This window comes from Elephas maximus, chromosome X, assembly GCF_024166365.1.
Source record: "Elephas maximus indicus isolate mEleMax1 chromosome X, mEleMax1 primary haplotype, whole genome shotgun sequence".
NCBI classification, from domain to species: domain Eukaryota; kingdom Metazoa; phylum Chordata; class Mammalia; order Proboscidea; family Elephantidae; genus Elephas; species Elephas maximus.
In genome coordinates, this window is record NC_064846.1 from 54493543 (window position 1) to 54505829 (window position 12287).

Consider the following 12287-nt stretch of genomic DNA (forward strand, 5'->3'; position numbering starts at 1 on the left):
TTCCCTTCCACAAGTGCTGCCCTTGTGTGATCCAGTCAGGTTCCTTTGACTGGTTGAAGGAAGGCACGGTAACAGGTTCCCCAGCTCTCAGGAAGGGTATAATAGTCCTGGGCTGCCCTGGGATAGGGCATTGCTATATATATACATCCCAACAGAGAGACTGTCAAGCCTATCAGGATGCTCAACAGTGTTGAAACTGGAGCAGGAACCTTGGACTTTCAGAAAGCCTACGCTTCCAAATCCACCTGAACTTCCTGGTCTCACAAATATTTGTTCTATTTCCTAACTAGCTAGCATGGCAACAGGATCTGTTAGGCTCCTGGTGAGTGTAAAAAGAGAAAAATGCTTACTCTTTAAGTAATTTACTTGATAGCGCTAGAAAAATTTCAAGAAAAGGGAGGACCAAGGTCGTATGACCCAGGAGGAGTGGAATATAGAAACTATCTTCAGAGAGTCTTTTGGTGGCTGGGTTTTCATTTGTTTCTTGTTTTTCTCCAAAGTCTCTTTATTTCCCAGGACCCCTCATTTCCAATCTGCTCCTTTGCCTCCTCTTGGAGAGCAAATAATGATGTGATGCAAAATCGTCCGGCATAAAGTAGGCTTTGAGGTTCCTAGAGAGGGATGCCATATAGAGGACCACTATCCTGGACAAACATTGACTTGGCCTACCTCAGGGTAGTACTTGTGGGAGTTAGAGAATCATAAAGCGAAGTTTTTTCTTCATCTTCCTCTTGCTACCTTTCTTTTTCCACTGTGAGGAGGGGTAGCTGTTGGTTGAAGCTACCAGAAATGTCAGAGTAGAGAGGATTGGTGTGGAAGAGCCCATTTCAGGCCTGACATACTGCTGGGACATGGGGCAGCACAGGCCTGGTGCTCTGAGTCCTAGGAAATGACCTAACTGTGAAGAACAGAAACAGGAGAGATTAGAGAAAGTGTAGGGCTAACAGCTGGAAGAAAGAGGTGATCAAATGATATTTTACACACCCTGTCCTTTTCTCTGGACCTAGAATAATCAACCATATGAATCCAATCTCTCTCTCTCCCTTCATCCCTCCCTTTCTGCTTCTCTCCATCCCTTTCTCCCTCCTTCAACATGGTGTTCAAAATTGAACGTCAGTAAATCTAACGATCAAACCAAATCCTACAGTCAAACCAAGAGCTCAGCTTTCTTTCCCCCTTTTCCTGTTGAGCTTGTTTGTCTTCCTTTCCTGTTCACTGCTACATACTCCTCTTGTCTGTCTGTTGGCTTTGGGGAGGGCATTCAGGCTGCCTAGGGTAGCTGGTAAATTTTATTGGCAATGTTAACTATCAATCTGGTACCAGGGAGATTCAAAACAAAAGAACTGGGTTAAGGGAGAAGATTGAATTGAGAGGGTAGAAGGCCTCTGTTTTCCATTTCTGCCCAGGTAGTGCCAATCAATGAGAAGCCACAAGCAATACCCTTTTGAAAGGAGCAGAGAGTATCTCTTTGATACTCTCCATGGCGGGGCTGGGGTGTCAGGCTGTTGCAGCACAAAGGCGGGGGTAGCGGGGGATGGGGTGGACTATGGAGATGAGCTTATTGCACAGAGCTCTACTTGTTATACATCTTGTCCAGATGGGCCAACTGCACAAATCTGCCCTGTTGGAAGTCTCAAGAACAATGCCCTGGAGGCAGCTACAGCACTGAGCAATAGAGCCTGCCCAACTGGGACTCAGCTCAGGGCATCAGCTGGTGCTGGGAGCCAAAGATGCCAAAGTACCAACCAACATAATAGCCCAAAGGAGTTTACAAAGCTACTCAGAGGCAATGCCAGGTGGAAGGTACTGTCCTTCCCCATTAAGAGCCCCCAAGCATAGAAGGGAGACACATGGTGTCAGAATCAGGTACAAATGGCTTTCATTTTCCCCACGCCTCCCACACATGTACTGACAGGGAGGGGGTGCTGGGTTTCACTGGGAACATCTGACACCTAACAGTCCATTCAATCACAGAATTCTTGAACTTGGGCCCTTCTTACTATAGTGAATTGGCAGGAAATGATATAAGAAGCTAACAGAGGTCGTCCCATCTCTCCTCATTCTTGTTGCACTCACCCCTCCATAGACCCACAGTACTTTCCGCCTGGGTCACATCTGAAGTGATCTGAGTTTTAAAACAAAATAATTTTTTAAGGGGAAAAAGCTTCCTACGTGAATAAAGGGTTTGGGGTGTTTTCATTAATTCACTGTTAATATTTAATGTCAGTTAAATATTTTATACATATATTTTTTCCAGAGAAAGGATTTTATTTATTCAGTTGTTGTTAAGACTATCAGTGCCTCCATCTCCCCCTCAGTTCGCTTTGCTCTTTGGAAAAACAGTGATCTGTGTTCCTCTTTCCCCTCAATCCACCAACAGGACTTCTTGCTCTACCAGAATTCAGTTAAATCAAAAAAGAGCTCTCTGCTTAGAAGTAAAGTAGTGAAAAAAATTTACCCCTCTCACTTTCTCTCATAAGTCTTTTTCCCCACCCATCACCAAAGAAGTGACACTCTTCTCTAGTTGAAATTTTAAATTGACTCTTGAAGGTATTTTCTTTTTACTGAGCCATGCAAATGCCTCAACCTTGTCCAGAATATATCACCTCCCAGGAATCTTAATATGTGTCCCCACTTGCCTCTCTCCGCTCCCTGTTTACTATTACCAATGCCGTAATTATTATTATTTCATCATTGCTGGCTGCCAAAATCTCAAGTTCAAATTCATTATGTTTAGACTAAAGATCTCCTAGACTGCTCTGCTGATGAAAGGTGAATCAACTAAGCATGGGAACCACCAACAGATTAGGAACCCAGGTAGTACTATCATTTGTTTTTTGGAATAAATTTAGAATAAGCTCTTTGAGGGCAAGGGCTGTGTCTTACGACTATGTAGCCTACACAGCTCCTGGTACCTAGCAATACACTATATACATAGATGTAGAATGAAAGCATGACTTCCTGCTTGGTTTACTATATACACATTTCTGTTCATTCTCTTGCCATTACTTTATTGATCACAGAAGAACACACCTGGAAGGGAACTTATAAAATCAGATAAAGTTCACACACACAAACAAAGCACACAAGGCCATCCTTGAGTGTAGCAGAGCCAAAGTTAAGAAGACAGCAAAACCCTGTAAACTGCATCACTGAATAAAGAATGATAATGTTCTGATTAGATGTTGATGATACTACAAATATGAAGACTACTATCAAGCTATATTTTAAAAACCAATCACGAAATGAAGACCCTGGCAGTGGCAAACGAGTATAGTGGGGGGATTTTGGCAGTACAACCAACTGCTTCCCCCCGCTTCATGCACTGTTCCCACTGAAGAGCCAGTCATCCCTGAAGGGTTAGCAATTAGGCTGCTCTTTCCAGCCTCACACTCCTCGACACATCACTATACCACTAGGATGACGTTCACAGTCTGCAGACTTGAACCAATAGCATCAGAACAACTTGCTAGTGAATCTTAGGCCAGGAGACAAAAGAACATCTGAGCCAGGAGCTTTCTCGCTCCCAGAGCAAAGTCATGGAGACACCTGTGGAAGTCACATGAGAATTCAGCTGTTGTCACCCCACCTGAGTAGCTCTGTTTTTTTACCATGAGGCTTTCCACAGGAGTCCTTAGGTGGTGCAAATGGTTAAGTGCTCAATTACTAACTGAAAAGTTGGTGGTTCAAACCCACCGAGAGGTGCCTCAGAATAAAGGCCTGGCAATCTGCTTCCAAAAGATCACAGCCTTGAAAACCCTATGGAGCACAGTCCTACTCTGACACACATGGATTGCCATGAGTCAGAATCGACTCAATGACAACTGGTTTTCTATTGTTTCTTTTTCCTACAAAAACCCTGGCTGCATTATACTGTGTGATGCATTACCAAGGAAGTGCATGTTGTCGCTATCAGCTCCCTGGAACTAGGGCAACTCTTAACATCAGCTAAATTCACAGAACTGTTTGCCTTAAAGAGCTTGATGCAGAAAAAATGTACATACTCTGTATTTTAATAGCTTCCATTCATAACAATGTAGTGATTAAGAGCAAGCGTGGGCTTTGGTACCAGACAGAGCCTGGGTTTGGATTACAATTCCACCACTTAACAGTTATGGGTTCTTTGGACAAATGATTTCATCTCCTTCAGCCTCAACTTCCTCCTCTGAAGGGCCATTTGAAGGCTCTGAAAGATCCAGCACACAATAACTATACGACCTTCAGCAAATCACTGGACCTTTCTCTGCTTCAGTTTTCACATCTGTTAAATGAAGACAATAGAAGTGTCTACTTCATAGAGTTATTGTGGGAATTAAATGAGATAATATATGTAAACTGCTTAACTCAGTGCCTGGCACATAGTAAGCGCTCAATAGATATTAGCTATTACATGACCAAGGAGCCCTGGTAGTGCAGTGGTTAAGCGCTCAGCTGCTAATCAAAAAGTTGGTGGTTCAAACCCACCAGCTGCTCCATGGAAGAAAGATGTGTTAGTCTGCTTCCACAAAGATTCACAGCGTTAGAAACCCTATGGGGCAGTTCTACTCTAACCTATAGGGTCGCCATGAGTATGAATTCACTCGACAGCAGTGGGTCTGGTTTTCCGTTTGTTTATTACATGACCAAACCACATCATCAGTTTCTCCTCTACACCTGCCAAATTTCTAGCGCACGAGCCTGTATGGAACTTCGGATTTCCATGTTGTGAGTTTCATTTTGCTGAGCCCACACTCATTTAAAAATAATAATAATAAAAAAAGGTCAAGCTAAAATCACCTCTCTTTTTTTATTTTCAGTCTCTCCCCTAGTTTCTTCCTGCTGGCATATAACATGCTTACAAACCGTGTAACCGTGGAAAACCGCTTTATCTTTCTGAGCCTTGGTTTTTTAATCAATTAGAGAGAGAGAAGTCTCTCCCACCAACAAAAACACTCCATTTCAATTTCTCTCTAGCTACTGGCCTATGGCCCTCCTTCCATTCACCATCAAGTTTGTTAAAAAAGATGTCTCTATTAGTCGTTTCCACATCCTCACCCCTACCATTTACTCTTTAAATACAGTGTAATCTATTTTCTGCCTTCTCCCCTTTACCCCCACAAAATCTTTTTTCTGTGTTCCTCATACTGCCTTCTTTTATTTTTTTAAATAATTTTTATTGTGCTTTAAGTGAAAGTTTACAAATCAAGTCAGTCTCTCACACAAAAACCCATATACACCTTGCTACACACTCCCAATTACTCTCCCCCTAATGAGACAACCTGCTCTCTCCCTCAACTCTCTCTTTTCATGTCCATTTCACCAGCTTCTAACCCCCTCCACCCTCTCATCTCCCCTCCAGGCAGGATATGCCAACATAGTCTCAAGTGTCCACCTGATCCAAGAAGCTCACTCCTCACCAGCATCCCTCTCCCACCCATTGTCCAGTCCAATCCACGTCTGAAGAGTTGGCTTCGGGAATAGTTCCTGTCCTGGGCCAACAGAAGGTCTGGGGGCCATGACCACCAGGGTCCTTCCAGTCTCAGTCAGACCATTAGGTCTGGTCTTATAAGAATTTGGGGTCTGCATCCCACTGCTCTCCTGCTCCTCCAGGGGTTCTCTGTTGTGTTCCCTGTCAGGGCAGTCATCGGTTGTAGCCAGGCACCATCTAGTTCTTCTGGTCTCAGGATGATGTAGTCGCTGGTTCATGTGGCCCTTTCTGTCTCTTGGGCTCGTAATCGCCTTGTGTCCTTGGTGTTCTTCATTCTCCCTTGATCCAGGTGGGTTGAGACCAATTGATGCATCTTAGATGGCTGCTTGCCAGCATTTAAGACCCCAGACGCCACTCTTCAAAGTGGGATGCAGAATGTTTTCTTAATAGATTTTATTAAGCCAATTGACTTAGATGTCCCCTGAAACCACGGTCCCCAGACCCCTGCCCCTGCTACGCTGGCCTTCGAAGCATTCAGTTTATTCAGGAAACTTCTTTGCTTTTGGTTTCATACTGCCTTCTTAATTGCTAAATCAACTCAACACTTTTTCGTCTTAATCTTTCCTGACCTCTCTGTAACATTTGTCAGAGCTGTCACACCCCCTTGGAAATTCTCTTCTCTTTTGGCTTTCACTCTTCCATTTTCTTCTCTTGCCTCTGTGGCCACTGTTTCTTGGTCTTCTTCTTATTTTCCAGGATTTCATCTCTGGCTCTCAGCTCTTTTCATTGTACACCTACTGCTTGGCTATTCTCAACGGTTTCCGTGGCTGTGGTAGCTTATGTGATGATGATTCTCATTTTTTTTTTCTTCATTTCCAGCTCAGACTCTCCAGAGCTCTAGTTCCATTTATCTATTTCTCTGTTGAACATTTTTGCCTGGGTGGTACAGTGGTTAAACACTTGGCTGCTAACTGAGAGGTTGGTGTTTCAAACCCACCAGCCTTGCTGCAGGAGAAAAGGCCTGGCAATCTGCTACCATAAACATTACAGCCTAGGAAACTTTATGTGGCAGTTCTGCTCTGTCCTATACGGTCGCTATGAATTGGAATCAACTCAACAGCACACAACAACAAAAATATCCCATAAATATCTCAAGCCCAACATGTCTAGAACCAAACAACCCATATTCTTCTTTAACTTCCTTCTCTGCCTCCTCCAATCTTCCCCATCTTGATGAATGGCACTTCCACCTAACCAGTCACCCAAGCCAGAAGCCTGGGAGTCATCCTTGACAACTCCTTGACAAGATCAAATCAGTCACCAAGTCCTGTAGATTCTACCTTTCAAATATTTCTGAAATCTCTCCCTCTGCATTAGTTTCCTAGGGCTGCGTAACAAATTACCACAAACTGGGTAGATTACAATAAACGACAATAGCAGAGATTTATTCTCTCACAGTACTGGAGGCCAGAAGTCTGAAATCAAGGTATTGGCAGGGCTGTGCTCCCTCTGGAGGTTTTAGGGAGAGAATCCTTCCTTGCTTCTTTCAGTTTCTAGTGCCTGTCAGCATTCCTTGGCTTCCTTAACTTGTGGCCACATCACTCCAAGCTCCTCCTCCATTTTCACATCACCTTCTCCCTGTCACAAATATCCCTCTGGCTTTTTCTTATAAGGACACCTATCATTGAATTTAGGGTCTACCCTAAATCCAAGATGACCTAACCTCCATATCCATAACTTAATCACATCTCCAAAGACCCTTTTTCCAAATAAGGTCACATTCACAATTCAGGGTGGACACATCTTTGTGGGGGGGGCACCATTCAGCCACTACACCCTCCTTCTGTATCCTCCATGACCTTATCTTGGCTCAGCTTCTGACTTCAGCATGGTTTCCCATCCTCCACACTATTGCCAATTTGACCTTTCTAAATTACAAATCTATGTATGACACTTCCTTGCTTCGAACCCTTCAACAACTCCCCATTGTCTTCAGGAAAAAGTCCAAAATTCCTTAAAATGGCCTATAAGGAATTTTCTGCTCTGGCTTCTGCCAATGCCTCCAGCCTCTTCTCTCATTACTCCCCTCACTCCCTTAAATGCACCCTGCTAATCTACCCACAGAAACCCTGGTGGCTTAGTGGTTAAGTTGTTAACATCTGCTAACCAAAAGATCAGCAGTTGGAATCCACCAGGCGCTCCTTGGAAACTCTATGGGCCAGTTCTACTCTGCCTCGTATGGTCACTATGAGTCGGAATCAACTCAATGGCAACACGGTTAATCTCCCCACAGTTCACTGAACCCAGTAACCCTCCCTGTCTAATACTCTCTGCCTTTGCACATGCTGCTCCCTAGTCTTTAAATGCCCTCCTTTGCCTCTTCCACTTGAGATACCCCTGCTCACCCATCAAGATTCTAGCCAGGTATCTTGTTTTATGTGAAACCTTCTCAAGCCTCTATCTCCCCAACTTCCAGACAGAGTTGGGTGCTCTGGTAATTCCCTGTACCTACTTCTATATCTGTACTTGTAAGATTATATAGTGTTCTTTTGTCTGTTTCCCTCGCACATAAATATGAGTTTGAGATCAGGGATTACAATGTACTTACCATTGTATTCCCCATATCAAACTCATAGTATACAATAAATTAGTTTTTGCTGAATAATTTTTTTAAGTGGTGAGCACCTTTTGAAGAACTACCTCCAAAACCAAACCAAACCCAGTGCTGTCGAGTCGATTCCGACTCATAGTGACCCTATAGGACAGAGTAGAACTGCCCCATAGAGTTTTCAAGGAGCGCCTGGTGAATTTGAACTGCTGACCCTTTGGTTAGCAGCCGTAGCATTTAACCACTACGCCACCAGGGTTTCTGAAGAACTACCTATATGGGATCAAATTGACAACAGCAACTCAAAAGGTTAGATAGGAAGCATAGGGGGTGTATGTCAATAGGGAATGAACAATCCAGAAAAGGAGGGTGAGAATGGTTGCAAAACTTGAAGAATGTAATCAATGTCACTGAATTGTACATGTAGAAATTGTTGACTTCGTGCACGTTTCGCTGTGTATACTTTCAACAACAAAAGAAAGTGTGAGCACTGCGGTTCTTCAATAAATTTTTTTTTTACCAACTATACTTATTTTGCAAGGGTTTGTCATGGGGGACTATATTATCAAGATAACAAACATCTCTCTATTTTTTTTCCCTAAGCACGCGTCATTTTCATCCTCAAAGGAAACCTTTGCAGTAGGATAATCATGGATTCATGTAAGAGATGAGGAAATGAGGTTCAGAGAGGTTAAGTGGCTTACCCAAGTCTCACAATGAGTTCATGACAGTGGCAAAACCAAAACCCAGGTTTCCTATGTCTCAGTTCTATGCCTTATCTACTTGGGTAAGGGGTTTTCAAAGTCAGCTTCAAGGAGTCCTAGGGTTTACTGAGAAGGAAGAACTGGCAGCCTCCCCTCCCACACAAACACAGACATGCATTTGAATCAGAGCAACTCCACTTTCAGCTTATATATTTAGCTTCACCACAAGATTTTGTTTGGGGCAAAGGGAGGGGGGTGAGAATTTACTGCTGCTTTAAGCAATCTGAAAAACAAAACTACATCATCTACAACATTCAGAGGTAAGTCATTTAATAAGTCAAGGGGTGTTACAACTGTGTTACTTGGATTATGTTACAGGAAGCCCCCCTTTTTTTGAGAATTAATAAGCCAAAGTGAATGACAGCCATGACAAAGGAATCTAACAGCGGAGCATCTTTCTGACCCTCTTCACGTTATCAGCCTATAGAAGTCCTGAATAGTTGCTATCAATGCAAATATTACTTGCTATCAATGCCTTGCTGATTAATCTTGGTCTTATCAGTCCTCAGTCTAATGCTAATCCCTAACTACTTCAGGCAGTGGAAATCAATTGTAATATACACAGTCCTGACCATCAGAAGGGCAAGAATGTTTTGGACCATTGGTCACAGCAACATTTGCTATCTCACCACCATTCCCACAGAGAAGGACAAACAATTGGCTCTTTTAGAAAACTAATCTCACATGGGATTTCCCATAAGGCAACTGGGTTAACACATCACAATGTCTTATAATTCTAGAACCTGGCACAGCAGAGCTGGAAGGGCCTTCCCAGATCATTTGGTCTGGTCCACCCATCAGAGAATATGGTGACACCAAGGGCCTGAGCAGGCAAAGCCCAGGCCCAAAGTGTAATCCCCTTTTTCCTTCTCAATTTAGGTGAAGTTGTGGAAAGAAAGAATAGCTTAGACAATGAAGAACTAGAGCGTGTCATCATTTATTAGCTCCAGAGCCTCACTTCTAGGACTGCCTCGACACTCAGACTGCATCAGATTCAAGGTAATCTACTACTGAGGAAACTTGCTCTGCTGACCATTCGGTGCCCAATCTCTAACATGGTCACCGTTGGCAGATATCCATATTAGATGCCCGCAGTCCCCAGAGGGAGGGGGTAGCACAAATCTTGGAGTTAGGATAAAATCTCAGGGAACTTCATGACAAGCTCCAAATTCTGGAAATTTGGAATTTCCTTCTCCAAGGTTTTTTGTGAATTGATTTGTGAATCTCATATTTCTTTTTGCCTCTCCCTCACAGAAACATAACTTGTTATCACCGTTTGATTGGCCTACACTTCAGGTTAGTTCTTTAATGTGTTTTCTCAATTATATATTGTCATCCTTCTATAAAATGAATTCCATTGATTTTGGAGTTAACCCTTCCTGTTCCACCTCATTAGGGGTTTCAAAATCAAGCTGTATAAATCCTCTGGAGCACGATTCTACTCAGACACACACAGGGTCTCCATGAGTCAGAATCGCCTCCATGGCAACTCGTAAAATGAACTCTTGTCACCCAAGGTCACCTAACAAAGAAGAGAACAATGAGTCATGGAAATTAATTTTAAGCGTGGCTATCTGCTACTTATGTAGCTCTCTCTCTCTCTCTGTTTCTCTCTAAGATCTTGGTGGTGGACTCATGTTCAGGGTAAAGGATTCAAAGGGAGAGAGAGGGTCAAAACTATTAAATATGTCTTCCAAGCATCACAGGTACCTATTCTGATATCCTTCAACCATGAGATACCCAATTAGGACTAAAATACAAAAACAATATCCCTTTCTTCCCTTTACCCTTCCTTGGGGGAGGGGAGTAATGCTCTTCTGACAGCCCCATTTCTTATCTTCCTAACCACCTGGGAACTGAATCTAAGATGAAAAGAAACCATCCCCTGGCATTAATGGCTACCCCAAGGTGAGGGTGGGTGTTGCCTGTTTGTCTTTGGAAGGTTTCTTGGAGCTACATTCTTATTTCAGTCGCCCTCAAGGGGCAAGGGCAATTCTTCTATTTTTATTGGGACATCCATTCCTTTTCCTGTTATTCCTTGAATCCCTCCACCTGCTTCACTCAAGAGGTGTATCTTGGTGGTTTGTTTGCCTTGTTAGGCCCAGGTTAAGGAATGGCTACTGCCCAAATGTACTCTCAGGCATTCTCCAATCTGCCACTGAGCCTCCTTGTGGAAGGATAAAAGTCCAGCGTGGATTGGCATTCATTCACTGAGTCCCACTGAGTCCCCAGTTTTACAGAGGGCTCCTGAAACTGAGACCCTCTGGAGGCTCTGCTCTCCAGAAAAGTCTCTCACATTGAGCCCAGGTAAGACAAAATCCTTCACCAGAAATTTGAAGCTATCAGGTGAGTGATCAATCACTGTGAGGGGCTCACTCAATTGTGAGCTCCACAAAGGTAGGGAAAAGGTCTCCTTCATTTGTAGCTAAGAGCATAGTGCTTGGAACAATGGAAAAAACCAAAACCAAACCCAGTGCCGTCAAGTCGATTCTGACTCATAGCGACCCTACAGGACAGAGTAAAACTGCCCCATAGAGTTTCCAAGGAGCACCTGGCGGATTTGAACTGCCAAACTCTTGGTTAGCAGCTGTAGCACTTAACCACTACGCCACCAAGGTTTCCAGGGACAATGGAAGTGCACAGTAAATGCCAGGCGAATGAACAACTCCACTTGTGGAAGTAAGTGCATTTGACCCTGTTGCCAAATCTCTCTAGTTGGAAGGATCAATATTAAGTCCTCTTGTGTTTCTGGAAGATGGAGTGAAAGGGGGAACAGAGAGGGAGTGAACATCAGTCCACAAGGTTATTGGAAGGCTAGGGTTTGGGATGACCCGAGGCTGGAGTTGACTGGGTTTTGTTTGGTGTGTGTATGTGTGTGCTTCCCCAGGAGTCAGTGTTCTGCCATGATTTCTTCCAAGAAATCTTTGTGGAGTACCTACCACAATATGCCAGTCACTGTACTAGATACAGGGAATACAAAATGAAAAAGAGACATAGCCCCTGCCCTCAGAGAGCTTATACTCTGGAAGAGGAGACAAACATGGTCTGAGTTACTGGAAAACAGTAAGATGGAGAAAATTTGGAAACATTATAGAAGTATGTAACAGGGGGACTTGACCTAGTTGTGGTAGAAGTTAGGGAAAGGGGGAGATGTAATGGAAGGCTTCCCTGAGACAAAAACATTTAAGATGTGACCTGAAGGAAGAATAAGAGGAAGGGACATGGGAAGGACATAAAGGGAAACAAAAGAGAAGAAAGGGGTTAGAGCCAGGAGAGTTTTAAAGAGGGAAGGGATATAACGGATTTGTATTTTGCAAAGATTATTCTGACTATGATGCAGAGTACAAAATGTAGGGGAACAAGAGTAAGTTATCAAGTGAAAAAGATGGTGGCTTGGAAAGGGGAAATAATGGCTACTAGTTTAGGGGAACATAAAGCAATAGTATTTAACCTGGTCCTGAAGATCAGGGAAGGCCTCCCCGAGGAAGTGACATTTAAAGTGAGACTT

At 43.4% G+C, this 12287-nt stretch overlaps 1 protein-coding gene across 2 annotated transcripts in view; it reads right to left on the reverse strand.

Annotated features, from left to right (window-relative positions):
• Positions 1-12287, reverse strand: part of PLP1 (proteolipid protein 1) — a 123899-nt gene that overhangs the window by 102968 nt on the left and 8644 nt on the right. The window lies entirely within an intron of this gene.